Genomic DNA, 19,021 nt, shown 5'->3' on the forward strand with positions numbered 1-19,021 from the left:
CCAGAGATTCATTCCTTATCTATAAGGAACATCTGAGCCCCCAGCCCAGCCTGTGAAAAACAGACCATACATGGGATTGAGGCCCTTTGTTCTGACTTAAATGAAGGTTACTAGTGGAAACTGTTAAAGGGAGGATGATAACTGAAAATGCTATGTAAACGACATGCTTCTCCTGGGTGGCTGTGGTCGTGCTGTCGGCCAGGTGCGGTGGCTCACGCCTGTAATCCCAGCACTTTGGGAGGCCGAGGTGGGCAAATCACCTGAGGTCAGGAGTTTGAGACCAGCCTGGCCAACACGGCAAAACCCCATCTCTACTAAAAATCCAAAAACTAGACACAGTGGTGCTCACCTGTAATCCCAGCTACTTGGGAGGCTGAGGCAGGAGAATGGCTTGAACCCAGGAGGCGGAGGTTGCAGTGAGCTGAGATTGCGCCACTGCACTCCAGCCTGGGTGACAGAGCGAGACTCTGTCTCAAAATAAAAATAAACCCTGTGTCACTGCATTCACTGGCTCCAGGTCTCTTCTTCAACCTCCAGACCTGCTGCCATCCTCACTGGAATCGATAGGGGTTTGGCATGACAGTCATTCTTGGAATAATTTGCAAGAATTTAATTATTATGAACATTATGTATTGTCATGGAAAAGGCCAGAGACGTGATGCTAAGTGAAAAACAAGGGGACATGTTATATAATGATCAAAACAGGGTATTTAGCATATGCATCACCTCACGCATTCATCATTTCTTTATCATGAGAACATTCAAAAGCCTCTTTTCTAGATATTTTATAATATACTACACCTTACTGTTACTACATGTCAAAAAATAAAAATTAATAACCACACAAGAAAAAGAAGTAGAACATGAAATTGCTTGTATATTTTAAAGAATTTACATGTAGATGGACATAAACCCTGGAAAAAAATTAAACACATAACACAAGGTTCAGTTGCTCTGATTATGGTTGACCTTTTTTCTAGTCGCTTTCCAAGTTTTGTGTGCTTATATGTATTTGTGCATGTGTGCATAATTATGTTTTAATGTGTATTGTATATAAATTACATTATGTATATGCAAATATGTGCAACATTTTTAATGAACAAAGATCTTGAAGCATTTGGAAAAGATCAGATCTGAGCAGAGTGAGTGCAGAAAGAAAGTTTTTGTACTTTAAAAAATACTTAGAATTTGGCAAAAACAAAGACTAAACTTTAACATTAATTGATAGAGTGAATCTTACATTTGGTCCTGCAGATTGTCCTGCAGATTTAGTGAAGTAACTAGGATTTTTCTTTTTTTCTGTAGAATTCTAGATATAAATCACGGTTTTGTTTCCTTCATTTAAATTACACTCCTCTTTGATCATTACTTCACACAATGAAAAGATATTTCCTTGTGCAAAGTAGTGGTTAACTTCTCATAACCTCAGACAACAAAGAGCCCCTGTGTGAGGACGCAGGAATTCCTCTTGGGATACAGGGAAGGCCCCCAGCTGAATCATATCCAAGGAAGATGTTGCAAAGCTTGCAAAGCTTGTTCAGAAAAAGGAGCCCAGCTTGAGCTCTTTGCTTTCTATTCAGATACTGGCCCCATGTAGAGGTGGGGGTGGGGGAAACCCATCAAAGAGAAGTGGAAAACAAACCTGACTGCGTTTACAGATTACAAGAAAAAGTTAACTCTTGCAACCAGTGTTAGAGCCAACTCAGGCTTATTATATTTAGAATTTAACTCCACTTGGAAAAAACACTTTTTTTTTTCCTTTCATGGAAGTTAAAGAAGGCAACACAAATAGCCCGTCCACTCAGTGGTGTAGACTCTTAAAGGTAAAAAACACCTGTCTGCAGAGAAGTCCCAAGCTGCCTGAGTCCACCTAGACTGGCTCTATTCTTGCCCCAGCAGTGAGTTCAGCATGTTCCCAGCAGTTATTATTCTGAACTGCCAATCTCACAGAGTCAGGCATTGGGCATGGCATTCACGGCCCCTCCCCACCTAACCCCAGCCCATCCTAGTGGATTTCTCTCCCACCATGCTTCCTTTTCCACCACCCACAAACCTTCCCCACCAGCTGCCTTCCTCCCAGGCCTTAACTCCTCCCTGGCCTTGTTGGGAGAACTCATAGAACAATGTAAAGTACCCACAGGTGGGTCTGACGTGTCCTGGCTTTCAGTAAATGCTGGTGCCCTTTTCCCTTCCTTTTCCCTTTGCACAGTAAGTCTTCCTCTTAGAGGTACTCAAGTTTTGAGGCAATGATAGACCCTTTAACAGGGTGGCGATGAGCAGAAATGAGTGTGAAGGAGAGTCTGCCCTCTCCCCACTCTGCTAGCCTCTCTTAGGGGCTCCCCTCTACCAGCCTACTCACTGAATGCTGCAGATTCACAACGGCCGCATGGCTGCTGCCATTTTTGCACTTCTGACACCAGCTTAAGGTGATTCATGCATTGTGTGTACACCTTATATGAAGGAATGGAGAAGCTGAGAGATTTGCTCAAGGCCACACAGCTTGTAAGTAGTGGAGCCGATTCAAATTCAGGCGTTTCTGGCTCCAGAGCTCACCCCTCTTTTCCACTTGTTGTGCTGAACTCCTATAAACTTCAATAGGGAAGGCACCAGGTTCAAGAGGCTGAAGAAGACATCTAGAGCCAGCAAATGAGACATGGGGTTTATTTGGGGCCTGCATACAGAGGAGAGAGTCCAGTGGCCTCAGGCTGGACAACATAATCACAGTGCCCAGTGGCAGCAGACTAGGCAACTTGCAAACTGCATACACCCTAAACAGTATTTCCACTTACCCCCATCCCGAATAACCTCCTCCTCCTGGCAACCTTCATTTAACCCAAAACTCAGGGCCTCAATCCCCTGTAGAGCACATCTTCCATGGGATAGGTGGGGTCTCAGATGTTCATTATAGATAAGAAAAGAATCTCCAAGTTGGTCACTCCTGGATTCCCTAGGTCAGAACACACACTCAGGTGCATTTGTTATACAGGGTCATTCTAAGGGCATACTTAAATTATTGCCATCAGGTGCATTTACCCTGCAGCACTATGCAAAAGTGCCTTTCCAAAGACACCGACTTTTGGTCACCAGCAGCATTTGTCCCCAACACCTGTGGTTAGTCAAACAGTATCAGGAGAAGTAAGAAATACCCGCTCCTGTCCAGGCGCAGTGGTTCACACCTGTAATCCAGCACTTTGGGAGGCCAAGGCGGGCAGATTATGAGGTCAGGAGATTGAGGCCATCCTGGCCAACATGATGAAACCCCATCTTTACTAAAAATACAAAAATTAGCTGGGTGTGGTGGTGTGTGCCTGTAGTCCCAGCTACTCAGGAGGCTGAGATAGGAGAAGTGCTTGAACCCGAGAGGCGGAGGTTGCAGTGAGCCAAGATCGCGTCACTGCACTCCAGCCTGGCGACAGAGCAAGCCTCCATCAAAGAAAGAAAGAAAGAGAGAGAGGGAGGGAGGGAGGGAGAAGGAAAAGAAAAGAAAGAAGTACCCCCTCCTAGTTCAGGGGTGGCTCCCCTTGAAAACTAACATCCTACAAAGTAAAAATTTCATTCCATGTACCTGGATAAATGTCAAGCAAGAATCTATTTGCTAACAGACCACAGAATGTTATCCTGCAGGGGTTCAACATTGTACTTGAATACACTGTAAAAAACACCATTTAAGAATGTGTAGATCAGCACTATCCAACAGAACTTTCTGTGATGAGGAACATGTCCTGTGTCCGTAGTGTACAATACAGTAGCCACTAGCCACGTGTGGCTTTTGAGCCCTTGAAGTGTGGCTCGTTAGTGTAACCAAGGAGCTGAACTTTTAGTGTATTTAATTTTAAGTAATTTAAGTAGCCACATTGTTTCGTATTTACAATTTTGACTGTGCAGCTCTAGGATACTCAGAAAGAGTGATTGTAGACCCCACCCTCACCCCATTTTCATAGTGTTTTACTTATAATCTCTATTATATCACTGCATTATAATTGTTTATGTGTGCCCACCCCACTAAGTTATAAGCTTGATTTCCTATTCATCTAGGCTGTGATCCCTACTAGCTTGTGGTCTGGGCCGCAGCACTAGATGTTTAATAGTTAATGTAAGTTAAATAAATGGATGTGAGCTGGCTCATTCAGAAGCAAGATCGCAACTGCTTGCTATCATCTAATTCACTCTTTCTCATGACTTTCTCTTATGACTAGATTGGTCCCCAAATCTCCAGGTCAAGCCTAGTCTGCTCACCTGTAAGCACATTTTTTCTTTTCTGAAGGGAAATGGCTAAGTGATTGCTTTGGTATTTGCCTCTTTCTCTCTAAATACATACTTCTATTACTATTTCTTTGGTGGGTTTTGTTCCCAGTAATAAGCATCATCTTCCACAGTGGAAGAAGCTACCACCTCTAGCCCACCATACATAAGGAATGCTACCATTCCCCACTGAACCCCCCACCTTTAATTTAGGTTAGATGAATTTTATAACTATGTAAATACTATTGAAAGCTAAATCAGGGAGGGGATTACCATTATATTTCCTTTCCTGTACAACATTTTTCTAGAGGTAGCAAAGGGCTTGTTTCTCATTTACTGAGTGTTTTGTATACCTACCACTGATTCAACTCCAAATTACTTCCATGTTGTTTAAATCTTTCTCTTTGGGACACTTCAGTTATTTTGTCCATTTCATCTCTTGAAAGAAGGCTGCCAGAGCCTTCTCCAGTCTGAACAAGCTGTGCCCTCTCTTGTGTTATCTGGAGGCATTCTGGGATCTCCCATCACCATCATCCTTGGTAATACATTTGCCTCTCTTCTGTTTAATGCCCTCTTTCCTCTATCCCTCCTCAATCCCTCTTGGTTTACTCCCTCACTTGTTTTTTACATCTTAAAGTAGCTTCTGATAGCCTGAGAAAAGATGGATGGATGATAAACATTTTGAGATCTTTCATATCTGAAAATGTCTTTATCCTGCCCTCTCACTTAATTGGTAGTTTGGCCAGATTTAGAATTATTTGTGTGTATGTGTGTTTAAGAAGCCCGAAATCATGCTGATGGCTTGCTCTTTGTGTGTCATTGGTTTTTGTTTTTTTTCTGGAGGGCTACTGGATCTTTACTTTTATCCTACTTCTGAAATATCTCAGTGATGTATCTTGGTTTTGATTCTATTTTTAACCATTGGATTGGGCAGTTAGTGAGTCCTTTCAATCTAGAAACTCATGTTCTTCAATTATTTAAAATTTTCTCACATTATTTTGTGATGAATTCCTTTCCTTTTGTTTGTTCTCTTTTCCTGGAACTCTTATCATTTGGATACTGGACCTCCTGGATTGGTCTTCTAATTTCTCTCTTATCTTTTTAATTCAATTTTAAATGACTTATCTCCATTTGCTAATTTGTGTAAGATTTCCTCACCTTTTTCTTCTAGATTCTCTATTGAACTATTTTTTTTGCTGTTTTGTTTCCATTTCAAGGAGCTTTTTTTTGTTCTCTGATTTTTTTTTTTTTTTTTTTGAGATGGAGTCTTGCTCTATCACCAGGCTGGAGTGCAATGGCACAATCTTGGCTCACCGCAATGTCCAACTCCTTCGTTCAAGCAATTCTCCTGGCTCAGCCTCTCGAGTAGCTGGGATTACAGGCATGCGCCAACATGCCCAGCCATTTTTTGTTATTTTTAGTAGAAACAGGGTTTCACCATGTTGGCCAGGATGGTCTCGATCTCCTGACCTCGTGATCTGCCCACCTCACCCTCCCAAAGTGCTGGGATTACAGGCGTGGGCACCCGGCCTATTTTCTAATTTTTTTAAAAAAAGCATAGCTTTCTGTTTTGGGGTACAAGTAACATGTTCAAAATGTTATTGTCCATGATTTGGGGTCTGGTTTGGGGGTTGGCTTTTTGTCTGTTTGTTGTTTTGGGTTTTCTTCTTTCTCTGTTTCCTCCAAGTGCTTTTTGTTGATTGGTTGCTTGGTTTTGATCTCTATCTTTATGGTAGAGACTTTTGTTGGATGTCTGCAGGACAACTAGAGGGTGGCCTCCAGGCATTCCTATGGAACCAAGGAGGAGAACAGGCTGCAAATTTGCTCCTTCCTCTGGATTCCCTTTGATGCCACCACATGCCCCAACATTCTCTGTTTCTGTTCTCATGGTCACTGAATCCCCAGTTTTTGTTATGAAACCCCTGCCCTCTACTGTGTGTCCTCCACTGTTGTTTCTGTCCCGAAACCCTGTTTCACCCTTTCCTGACATTCCACCTGTATTCTTTGGTTGAGATGGAAAGCAGAAACCACCCAAGGAGTACAGGAAGGAATTTAGTGACCTAACTTCTTAAACACCTTCCAAATTATTCTTATTTTAGTCCTCCATAATTCACTCTTACTTTCCTTGGGAACTTACTGATTGTACTATCTAAATTGGGCCAATTCTTTATTTGCCAGGTTGCTGATTTATGAGGTCAGTGACTTCACTTTCTGTTTTTACCTCTTCTATTGCTCTACCTTTGGGTTTCTGCCTTTGTTTCAATGGAAGGAAGTTGGATGCATTTGTCCTGTCCACCACCTTTCTGTTGTCATCTTCCCATCCATTGTTTCAGCCCAGTAGATTAACTGCTGACTTCAGGATCTGTGAAACACTACACCTTGTCCTCCTGCCAGCTGCCTCATTCATGGAACCACCATTCTTCCATTCTCTCAGCCTCCAAAAATAAGAATAATTCTAATAATTCCTTCTTTTGTCATACAAATTCCTTCTTCCATGGAAATGTGGAATTTTTTCTCTCAAAATGTGGTCCATATTTACAGAAGTCCTACTTTGTATTTCTTTTTGAAGAAGTAAAGATAATGAGATAGATCCTTAGACTCAAGGAACTTCCATTGTAGTGGCAAGAGAAAAACTGAAAACTAATAGGTGATGAAGAGGAGGGGGATGATAACAATAACAGTGATGAATCAAGAAACAGCCAACACTGTTGAAATTGTACTTTGTGCCAGGTGCAGTGGCTCATGCCTGTAATCCCAGCACTTTAGGAGGTCGAGGCGGGCAGATCAGAAGGTCAGGAATTCAAGACCAGCCTGGCCAACATAGTGAAACCGCATCTCTACTGAAAAAAAATACAAAAAATTTCAACATGGACAAAGCAGAGCAAAAAGGAAAAAAAGAAAAAGAAAAAAAATACAAAAATTAGCTGGGCATGGTGGCGCACACCTGCAGTCCCAGCTACTTGGGAGGCTGAGGCAGGAGAATAGCTTGAACCCAGGAGGTGGAGGTTGTGATGAGCCGAGATCACACCACTGCACTCCAGCTTGGGCAACAGAGTGAGACTCTATCCCCCACCAAAAAAAAATAAATTGTACTTTGTACCAACTAGTGTGCTCCATACCATACTGTGTTCTTTCACTTAATCCTAACTACTGTCTGAAAAAGGTACTACTATCATTGTCATTTTATGCATAAGGAATGAGCTAGTGAGGCTATGTGACTCTTGTACAATACTATGTGTAATAAGCATATAAACCAATGTGCTAAGAGAAACCAGGGGCAGTAGAAATTAATCTAACTCAAAAATCCAAGAAATCTTGAAAAAAATCACTTCCAAATTTGCTCCTTCCTCTGGATTCCCTTTGATGCCACCACATACTAGGCTCTTTTTATCTCATCATTAAATTCAAAGGGTAAACTCTTAGCAAGTCTTTCTGTACCCAACCCTTTCTATTTTCTCTGCTTACAACTGGTAGGTCATGCCTTCTAATATATTGCTTTCATCCTGTCATTTGCCACTTCAGAACCTACTTTGTTTGCTGATCGTGTCATATTTGGTCTTCTGGACCTACTTTCAAGGGCCCCAGTAACCTGGCCTCATATGTCATATCCATCTTGTGACCCCAAAATCCAACATAGTTCTCTCCATTGTCTTTCATACAAGTCCTGTTCTTTTCTACCTTTTTGCTTTTACTAAAGCTGTCCTCTCTGCCTAACTAATTTCTACCCATCTCTCATGGCCTCATTTTTCCATAAAACCTTCCTTGGCAGCTTTGCTGCAGTGGGGTTACTTCTTCTCCACGGTGCTTAGTGCTGATTGGCTGTACCAGGCACCAGGTCTTCCCCGTGTACAAGCTGTGTACAAACTCCCACAGTGCTTAGTGCTGATTGGCTGTACCAGGCATCAGGTCTTCCCCGTGTACAAGCTGTGTACAAACTCCCACAGTGCTTAGTGCTGATTGGCTGTACCAGGCACCAGGTCTTCCCCGTGTACAAGCTGTGTACAAACTCCCACAGTGCTTAGTGCTGATTGGCTGTACCAGGCACCAGGTCTTCCCCGTGTACAAGCCGTGTACAAACTCCCACAGTGCTTAGTGCCGATTGGCTGTACCAGGCACCAGGTCTTCCCCGTGTACAAGCCGTGTACAAACTCCCACGGTGCTTAGTGCCGATTGGCTGTACCAGGCACCAGGTCTTCCCCGTGTACAAGCCGTGTACAAACTCCCACGGTGCTTAGTGCCGATTGGCTGTACCAGGCACCAGGTCTTCCCCGTGTACAAGCCAGTGTCATGCCAGTGCTAGCTTGCTTAACAAATGAATTATTTATACTTGTTTCCATATGTGGAAACATATGTTTTCCAGGTACCAGCAGTATACCCAAAACATATTTATTTTTGAAAAGATTTATTATTTCAAAAAGTCATTCTGGGAAAAATTAGAACTTCTTTGATGCATCTTATTTCATGGTTATTGTTATTTTAATACCTGATCTTTATAGTTCTTGGAGCTCATAAAATTCTTACTTCATCCCTAAATGTTGTTAGTTTCATCTTAGAAGGACTTCTTTGAGTAACTGTGCACAGAGTAGACATCTGTTCAATATAGGGTATTTTTATAAGATTTTTGCATAATATATTGCTGAAATGAACTATAACATAGGATTAAATGCTATGTTTTATTAAATATTAGATGCCATTGATTGTAACATGTACCATTATCTTATGTAACACAAAGATAGAAAATAATGCTGCCAATGTAACCATGATGTGCCAATGATTGTGAGATACATTCCAATTCCAGATATATTAAAAGGTAAATGAATATATATACCTCTTAGAAATGATAAAATGTAAACATTGTTGTGTTCTAATATTATACATTGGTATTAGGCACCTTTAAATTGCCAATGATATTTTTAAGTCAAATTTTTTAAAAACATGCAAGGTACCAGCTACATGCAAGTCTCTGTGTCAGGAGATACAATGTGCAGATAAATACTGATGAAACCATTTCTCTACTGAGGGTTTATAGTCTGATGGAGGAACATTGTATAAATAATGTACTGTAATCCAAGGCAGAAAGTGGTCAGAGCTGTCCACTTTGATAGAGTGATCTGGTTTGGCTGTGTCCCCAACCAAATATCATCTTGAATTGTAGCTACCATAATCCCTACATGTTGTGGGAGGGACCCAGTGGGAGGTAACTGAATCATGGGGGTGGGTTTTCCCCGTGGTGTTCTCGTGATAGTGAATAAGTCCCAGGGATCTGATGGTTTTATAAAGCACAGTTCCCCTGCACATGATCTCTTGCTTGCCACCATGTAAGACGTGCCTTTGCTTCTCCTTCACCATCCACTGTGATGGTGAGGCCTCCCCAGCCATGTGGAACTACGAGTCCATTAAACCTGTTTTTCTTTATAAATTACCCAGTCTCAGGTATTTCTTCATAGCAGTATGAAAATGGACTAATACAAAGAGCTTAAAGATCCTTTAGAAATATTTTAAATAGAGTAATTACCTTTATTTTTTAATTTTTTTAAGTCTTCCTGGTGAAAGTGGTGTATGAAGTGAGTTTCAAAGGTTGAATAGAATTTTGTAAAGTATTGATTGGTAAAGAGCTATACCAACTGGGGGAAATAATATGTGCAATATTCGCAAAGGCATAGAAGCACTGGCATTAAAGAATAGTGAAAAGTCTAATTTGGCTGGAAATAGAAAGTAGCCAGGTGAGCTTCCCAGATAAACTAGGAAGGCCATGCATGTCATATTGTAGGAGGCCTTGAATGCGTAGCTGAGGATATTTAAGATTTGGTAGGCCATGCAGAACCACTTAAGGTTTTTTAATAGCCCAGTAGTTTAATGAGAGCTTTTCTTTGCATGGCTGGCTCCATCTCCTAATACCATCACACCTAATACCATCACACTGGGGATTGGTTTCAACATATGAATTTGCAGGAGCACAAACATTCAGACCATAATAGATAGGTTTGGGTTACTGGACAACTCCAACACTTCCGTGTGTGATCAACAGTTTATATGTTGTGCCATTTAAATCTCACTACAATATTATTTTATAGACTGAAATTGTGGTTAACTGTGAATTGATTGCTGAGTGTCAGGAGCTGGACTGTAAACCCCAGGCTGATAAGTGTCAAACCCTTTGCCCTCCTGGGCAAGTTGTTCCAAGCCAGGAACTCCTTCCCCACGTTATTGCCCAGTGTCCGTTAGGAAATGCTTCCTGCTGTCACACTCACAATATTACCTGGCTGTAAAAGGGAGACTACCTACAGATCTCAATTTTCAACATTTTTGTTGTTGCAGGAAGAGAAGTTAAACTGCTGGAGAAACCTAACAGACAATCTGCACAACAGGTAAGCTATTTTATTTTATCTTTCCATGCTTTGGCAGGAAAATCCTATTATCTCCACTTTCCATTAAATTTTCTATAATTTAGTCTTCTGCTGCAGTTTTTGTTAACTAAAACATTAAATCCAGTAGACAGAGTGGTCCCCAAAGTCTCTTTCTCTCTGACTCACTCAGGTTTTAGTAGAATTGTTTCCTTTTTATGTTTGTTTTTCGGAGGTACGATCCTAAGATATATGTGATAATGCATGGTTCAACCAGTTGTCCACACTGAAAGATTTCCAGTTAATCTATCCCCTGTCCCCAGGCAATTTCAAGCTTCTCCAGTAATGTCCATACCTCAGCACAGTGGTTCTCAGTGTGTGGTCCCAAGACCTATGGCGCCAGCCTCACCTGGGAACTCAATAGAAATTCAGTTTCTCAGGCCCCATCCAAGACCCACTAAATCAGAGACTGGGATAATGACTAGCCCTCTAGATGATGCCAGTATACTCTCCTGTTTAGGACCCAGGTTCTGTGAATACAGACCTTCCTTCTCTTTATTTCTCTCTCAGTCTCTTCCCCAAGCCATCTCCATCTTTAGCTGAACTTGCAATATAATCTATATATTTTACTCCAGTGGAACCAGCCTAATCCCCGCCCCCAGCTCTGTCTCCTGAAAGTAGTGCATGCATTATTCTGGTTCCCCTTTGCAAATTCTAGATGGTCAAGCTGCCTCCTATCTGCAAACCTTATCTTCCTTTGAGGTTCATGTCATTGGCCTATTCTGTCCTTTTCCCTACTGTTGTCCTCATGTGGGGACTCTGCAGCTGCTCCAGATCATTCAGTACCATGCGCGCAAAGCCTTTCAGACTTTCTGCACTCTAGTCATCCTCACTTCCACTACATTTCCTCTTGCCTGAATCATGTCATTCATTGTAAACTCTAATGGGCCAGTACCACCCTCTCTCATGGCTCCAAACTCCTCATGCTCAAGGATGCCAGGTCACCGGTCTTGCTTTTTTCCCACCCCCACCCCCCAACCTCATTAGGATCCTCGCCCTGCAGGTCTCTTCCTTCTTCCTTAGCCAACCTCTTGGCCACGCAGCCCTGCCCATCTAGTGCCAGCCCCAGGTCCATTGCCTCAGCCATGCTTGCCAGCACTCTCGAGATCCAAGCCCTGTTGCCTTATACCTCAACCTGGGACCAGGGTAGCAACCCATGTTCTGTGGGCCTTCACCTGGATTGCTGGGCACTGCTGGGAGAGGGAAAGAATGCCAAAACTACACGTATTGGCATCATTCCGATTTTCAGTGGCCAGCTGAGGCCAGCCCTCAGCACTGCTCGGCTGTCTTTCAGTGGTTGCTCTTCCTCTCCACCACACACCATTCTAAACCTTGTCACTTTGAGCTTTCACTTCTAGCCCTTCCAGCAGGCACCTTGCCTCCCGCATCAAGGAACTCACAGCTTAACAGTCCTCCAGCTTCCCATCCTGCATCTAGAAACGTCTCCACTTAAAATCACCCTTGTCTCTTTCCCTCTAGGCTCCAAGGGAAAAGTGTGTATCTCTATGTCTTTCTAAGGTATATCCCTTCACTAGTGATCTTGACTCGATCCTAGATTTTCCCCCATTCTTTCTACTATTCTCAACTTCTTTCAACTATCTTTCTCCTTCTTGGCTTATAAAATGTATTTATCTTTCACCCTCTACAAAACCATCCTGTAACCCTATATCCTTGTCCACTGTGACTACTGCCTTCACCTTCTCCAGCCCAGCCAAGCTCCCTAAGAGTTCTCTCTCTTCCTTTTCGTATGCCCCATGCATTCCTCAACCTGCTGCACCCCAGCATGCACCTCCACCGCTCTACAACCCACCTGCATTTCTCACCCCCAACCTCCTGGATGTGAAATCCAGGTGCACCGTTCCAACCTTTCTTTATCTCTGAAGCAACTGACACTCTTTGATGGAAGACTCTCTCCTCACCTGCTTCTTGATAATAAAGCCCAACTCCCTCCTCCCTCTCTGAGCACCCTTCCCAGTCTTCCTCATATGCTCTTCCTCCTCTGCCTAAGAGCAAACAAGCAGAGTTAAGACTTGCAGGTGGCTCGCAGGCTCCACCCTCATAGGTTAATAGTTGAGAAGGCAGGAAAGACACCAAAAAATGAATTAAATAAAACCGTAAGTTGTGCTAAGAATGTAAAGTGAAAGGTGACATGAGGTGGAATAACAGGGATTTAAACTGGCTGGTTTAGATGGGGTGGGGAGAGAAGGCAAAGGAAATAGTCTATGACAAGGTCCTTGAGATCAGGAAAAAAACATAAATTTTAAAGACTTGAAAGAAGGCCAATGTGGCCAGAGAAATAAAGGGGGGATAATGCATCAGAAAGCTGTGTATGTGATAGAAAAGACTTGGTCTATTATTGTATGAGGTTCTTATTAATTTTAAGTGAGTACTACAGCCGATAATCATAATTCACTGTAGTTACGTTCTATAAAGTCACTTCAAACTGTGAGTTAGTGAAAACTGCACCATTGCTCTCAGGGGAAATACGGGGTTAGGTTCCTACAAGCCTCTGGTCACAATATTTTCATCCACTGATCAATATATAACCTTGTTTTCTGTGTGTTTCCGTTGTAAAAGCACTTTATTCACATAGGTATTGTTAATTCGTTAACATTGAGCTCAAGGCTAACAGCACTATGCCTCATTTCTGAACAAAGTCTATCTAACACACATTTTCTCTGTAAGGCACATCACAGCTTTCTTGCATCTAGGACCACTAGACAACACGTCAGCACCATTTTTAACAGTGACATCACCAACAAAAAGCACAAAATGCAAACAGTGGGGCCACGAGAAGACATCCGTTTACACTATGGTACAGTGTCATCTTGTTTGAGCTCAGCTAGAAATGTAAGCATCTAATGACTCAGAATGTTTTGCCACTCTGAACACTCCAGGAAAGGCCACACATGCACCATGAGTATTGATTTGGGGGTTACAAATTAACATTAGTAAGTCGGTGAATTCACAGATACAGAATCCACAAATAATGAGAACCGAGTGTATATGTAAAGCCTATCGATGAACAGCAGGTACAGAAGAAGGACTATGTACTTTTGATATTTTATCTTCATTATTACATGCTACTAAACATCCTGACGGCATGAGAAACCTCTGAAAAGTTTTAGGCAGGGGAAGTGATAATGATCCAGATTCATGGTCTAAAAAGATCATGACTCGTTTGTGGCAAATATATTCGCCAGAGACACTAGCAGGTATAGGTGACAGTAAGGCGACGTTGCAGTCAGTAATCCAGGCACAAAAGAGATGGTGTTTTAGAACAGGGCAGTGGGAGTGCATGTGGTTCTCCTGGAATGTGCTCCAGAAATCTACCAGAACCACTGTCTGCCCACCTTTGCCCACGAGCCTTTCCTAATCTTCCCATCGTTACTCCAGAGCACCTTGTCCTATATAGCATATTGTATGACATATTTGAATCTAGTACTTAGGACACTGTATTAGTCATGTATCTATATACCTGTCTCCTTTCCTGGACAGTTCCTTTCTACATCCCTGGAATCAAGTTCAGTACTTGGCACGTAATAGGTGCTCAGGAAATATCTGTTGCCTGAATGGTTGGTGAGTCATTTAACAAACAGCAGAGATTTTCTACCTCTTAGTGTCTTAGTAATTAGCAGAGTGTCTTACCCCTACTAGGTGGGTGTTTAAGGCCTCCAAACTGTGCTCAGTCTTTCCAAGTGCAAAACTTATTCTTACCATACTTTAAAGGAGCATTGGGTTCCAACTCTGCACACATAGGTTCATCTACAAGTAGGGATGAATTGTGGGGATTTTCTTGTCTTACAACCAATTCTTGCTTCCAGTCTTGAATCCAGAAGCACATTCATAAAATAAAATAATTGAGTGGGATGACTTCTAAGATTCTTTCAAATTGGGGCCCTAAATCTGTCTCCTAAAGCTACCATAACAAAATAATCTAGACTGAGTGGCTTAAACAAAAAATATTTATTCTCTCTGATTTCTGGAGGCCAGGAGGTCCAAGATCAAGGTGTCAGCAAATTTCATTCCTGGGAGAGCTCTTTCCGGCTTGCAGATGCCACCTTCTCACTGTGTCCTCACACGGCCTCTCCTCGGTGTGCTCTGGACCCACCAGCATCATTCACCTTCGCTCTCAAGCCTTTGCTAATCTTCCGAGGTTACTCAGGAGGGAGTGCTCTGTCTCCTCTTCTCATAAGGACACCAATCCCCTTAGGTTAGGACCCCACCCTGATAACCTCATCTAACCTTCATTACCCCTGGAAAGCCCTACCTCTAAGTACACTCACATTGAGTGAGGGTTTCAACACGTGAATTTAGGGGAAGACACAATTCAGTCCACAGCAGGTACTGTAAGATTCTGGGAATTACCCTGAACTAGTTTATTCCAAGCAGGTGGCCCTGAGCTGTGCTTCCTTTTAAAGCTATTTGTAGCCTTACAAGACTATGTTATATAAACTCCCCTCCACATGGCCACCTCTAAGACTTCCTCGTCATTTTTAGAACTTAACTTTGTCCAAATGCTTCAGGTTTCTTCCAGACATCTGCCATCTCCCAGATAAGGCTACTTAGCAAAATGAGAGACATATCCTGTGATGGGGACACACCCCAGTTCCCATGTGGTTCCAGGGAAGATTTGGTGAAAACATTCCCCATTTCTACACAGTGTCTAAAAGGAACTAGCACACAATGATTAAAGAATATTCTCAGCCAGATGCGGTGGCTCACACCTGTAATCCCAGCACTATGGGAGGCCGAGGCGGGTGGATCACCTGAGGTCAGGAGGTCAAGACCAGATGAGGTGAAACCCCATCTATACTAAAAATACAAAAAATTAGCCGGGCATGGTGGCACGGGCCTGTCATTCTAGCTATTCGAGAGGCTGATGCAGGAGAATCATTTGAACTCAGGAGGCAGAGGTTGCAGTGAGCCAAGATTGCACCACTGCACTCCAGCCTGGGTGACAAGAGTGAGACTCTGTCTCAAAAAAAAAAGAAAAGAAAATGAATATTCTTATAATTACCATGAACATGCAAGCAGCCAACATTTCCTAAGAACCTTCTATTTTCTGGGCACACATGACCAGGTCTGTCACATGTTTAAGTCATGTGATCCTCATAGGACCCTGACCAGTACTTCTGGTAATACAGTCATAGAAATGAAAGTGACTGTGTGCTGATGCCAGGGGTGTCTGATGTTTTTATGCAGATGCCTTAGTAATGATTCCTGATGCTGAGCTTGTTAGAAACATGAGCTGTCTGTCTATAGGATTCCAACACACACACACACACACACACACACACACACACACACACACACCCTAGTCTTTATTCGTTAATGAACCGCATCTTGTCAGCTCCAGACAGGACCCCTACTTCCAGGAATCTTCAGTCCAGAGAATAGGGACATAGCTTCTGAAACTTTTTCCTTAAACTGTCCCCACCAGGGTACAGGAGAAATGTGGGAGGCTGGGGAATGTGGAGAGGATGACCACAAGCTACTAGCAGATCTTGACATTTCTGTGTGCCTTGCATTTCATTCTAGTCATTCATACAAATGTTGCCTTTTCCCCCATGATATTCTGAGTTAATTTTAAATAACAAATAATGGGTTTCTCCCCTGCAAAACCTTCACATTAGGCCATATATATTTTGTGGCTTACCTTTCCCTGTCAGCTCACGGCCATGTACCCTCATGTAGGAGGAGGAGCTCGGAGATCGGTTCACACCGTGGGCAGCCCTGGGTCTGGGAGAAGCCCAAGGTCAGCCATGGGGGAGGAGCGGCCTCAGGTCTAACCCAGGGGAAGGACCTGGACCCTGTGGACTCCACGGACACCTTCCTCCCCCAGGCTCTTCCACAGAATTACTGTCCAGAGGTACAGTGGGCAGAGACCAACCCAGATAGAGTTCTAATGTGCAGTCATTGTGTGAAGAGGCCTCTGTAGAATTTCAGGAGCCTTTTGACACCACCATTGCTTGGCCAGACCAGAATAAACCCCATGTCCAGCCAGTACTAGAGGAAGCCCTGTTCTCACCAGGCTTAAAGGTGACAGTAACTGATGATTACTATTGAGTGTCAACTTGATTGGATTGAAGGATGCAGAGTATTGATCCTGGGTGTGTCTGTTTGGATGTTGCCAAAGGAGATTTAGATTTGAGTCAGTGGGCTGGGGAAGGCAGACCCACCCTTAATCTGGGTGGGCGCCATCTAATCAGCTGCCAGCAACTATAAAGCAGGCAGAAAAACGTGAAAAGGTGAGACCGGCCTAGCCTTTCAGCCGACATCTTTCTTTCATGCTGGATGCTTCCTGTCCCCACACACTGGATTCCAAGTTCTTCAGTTTTGGGGCTTGGACTGGCTCTCCTTGCTCCTCAGCCTACAGACGACCTATTGTGGGACCTTGTGATGAGTTAATACTTAATAAACTCCCCTTTACATATATGTCTGTCTTATTAGTTCTGTCCCTCTGGAGAACTCTGACTAATACAGTAACCATCTAAAATACCACATCACCTACTCCCTAACCTTGCTACATAGCAAAGTACCTGCACTATTCAGGCCATAATTCTTGTTTCTTTTTGTTTTTTGCTTTTTGAGACACAGTCTTTCTCCATCACCCAGGCTGGAGTGCAGTGGCCCGATCTCAGCTCACTGCTACCTCCATCTCCCGCGTTCAAGCAGTTCTCTGGCCTCAGCCTCCTGAGTAGCTGGGATTACAGACGCACATCACCACCCCTGGCTAATTTTTGTATTTTTAGTAAAGACGGGGTTTCACCATGTTGGCCAGGCTGGTCTCGAGCTCCCGTCTCGAGCTCCCAACTTCAAGTGACCCACCCACCTCGGCCTCCCAAAGTGCTGGGATTACAGGCGTGAGCCACCACGCCTAGCCCATAATTCTTGTTTCTGAAGCTTTTTATTATTATTATTATTATTTTGAGACAGAGTCTTGCTCTGTCACACGGGCTGGAGTGCAGTGGCACAATCTTGGCCCACTGCAACCTCTGCCTCCCAGGTTCAAGCAATTCTCCTGCCTCAGCCTCCCAAGTTGGGACTACAGGTGCACCACCACACCCAGCTAATACTTGTATTTTTATTAGAGATAGGATTCCACCATGTTGGCCAGGCTGCTCTAAAACTCCTGACCTCAAGCGATCCATCCGCCTTAACCTCCCAAAGTGCTGGGATTACAGGCATGAGCCACTGTGCCTGGTCCTGAGCCCTTTCTTGTACCATGTCCTTCTTCCCTTGAGATTGGAGTAAAAATAACTGCTATATTCTGCCACCTTCTGGTGAATTGATGCAACTGCACCTATAAAATTCAGCCTAAATCTAGAGAATCCAGTTCTTGCAAAAGCTACTGGAGCAGAAACTGCTTCTTGTGTAATCCAGTGGACTCTAAGAAAAAAAAAAAAAAAACCCTACTTGTATGGATGCCAGGAAATATTATAATAATAACAACAATAACATTAATAATACCTTCATTAATAATAATTCAACTTTTATAACCTTGGGCAATGGTTCCACCTTAAAGGGTTGTGGTAAAGTTGAAATGAATTAATACATGAAAGATGAAAGTCCCCAGAACAATCCTTGGCACATAGTAGACACTCAGCAGTTAACTGCTTATTGTAATTATTAAGTACTGGCCGCATGCCAGACATTATAGCAAGCACTATACATCCTTATCTCATTTAATATTCAAAACAATCCTCATAAACTGTAACTATGATCATTCACATTTTCCAGATTAGGCCACTGAAACTCACAGAGGGGAAGAAACTTGCCTAGATGTCAGCAAGCTAGTAAGTGGTGGGGGTGGAATTGCTGACCACTCTGATCGTAAGTCACTCGCTTACCCACTCTGCTGAACTGCTGGCGTGGTGTGATGAATCTTCCCAAATGTTCATCTAAATGCCATCCTACTTCACCAGGATCGATCTCTCTCTCTCTCTCTCTCTCTCTCTCTCTCTCTCTCTGTCTGTCTCATACATACACACACACACACACACACACACAAACACACACACATACACGACACGACTCTAAGCTCTCCCAAGGAGCACCTGGATGCCGCCGTAACCCCAGAACCTAGCACAGTGCCTGGTGCACACCAAAGCCCAGTGAAGCCATTGTGAAGTCAGTGATGCTGCACACAGCTGAGCAGTCATCACACACCTGTCTTAAGGACAGTAGGCTCACTACTACATAGGGAAAAATAAATAGTATCAGATCTTGAATAGAGGAAAGGGCCATGTCAAATGTTTCTCAGACCCGTGAAAATGACTGTGATGTGCCATTATAAAGACCACAGGAGGAAGAAAGGAGTGACATTATCACTATGTTGTAATGACGACAACAAAAAAAAACACACGGAGGCC

At 43.1% G+C, this 19,021-nt stretch overlaps 1 protein-coding gene across 1 annotated transcript in view; it reads left to right on the forward strand.

Moving 5' to 3' along the window:
- The window catches only part of CUNH4orf19 (chromosome unknown C4orf19 homolog), a 117,973-nt gene that overhangs the window by 84,478 nt on the left and 14,474 nt on the right, over positions 1-19,021 (forward strand). The window contains exon 2 of the mRNA XM_012474978.3: positions 10,561-10,610. The gene's annotated coding sequence lies outside the window, so the exon portion shown is untranslated. The remainder of the gene's footprint in view (positions 1-10,560; positions 10,611-19,021) is intronic.

Source organism: Aotus nancymaae, unplaced genomic scaffold, assembly GCF_030222135.1.
Source record: "Aotus nancymaae isolate 86718 unplaced genomic scaffold, 86718_ANA_hifiasm-v0.15.2.pri h1tg000006l, whole genome shotgun sequence".
NCBI classification, from domain to species: domain Eukaryota; kingdom Metazoa; phylum Chordata; class Mammalia; order Primates; family Aotidae; genus Aotus; species Aotus nancymaae.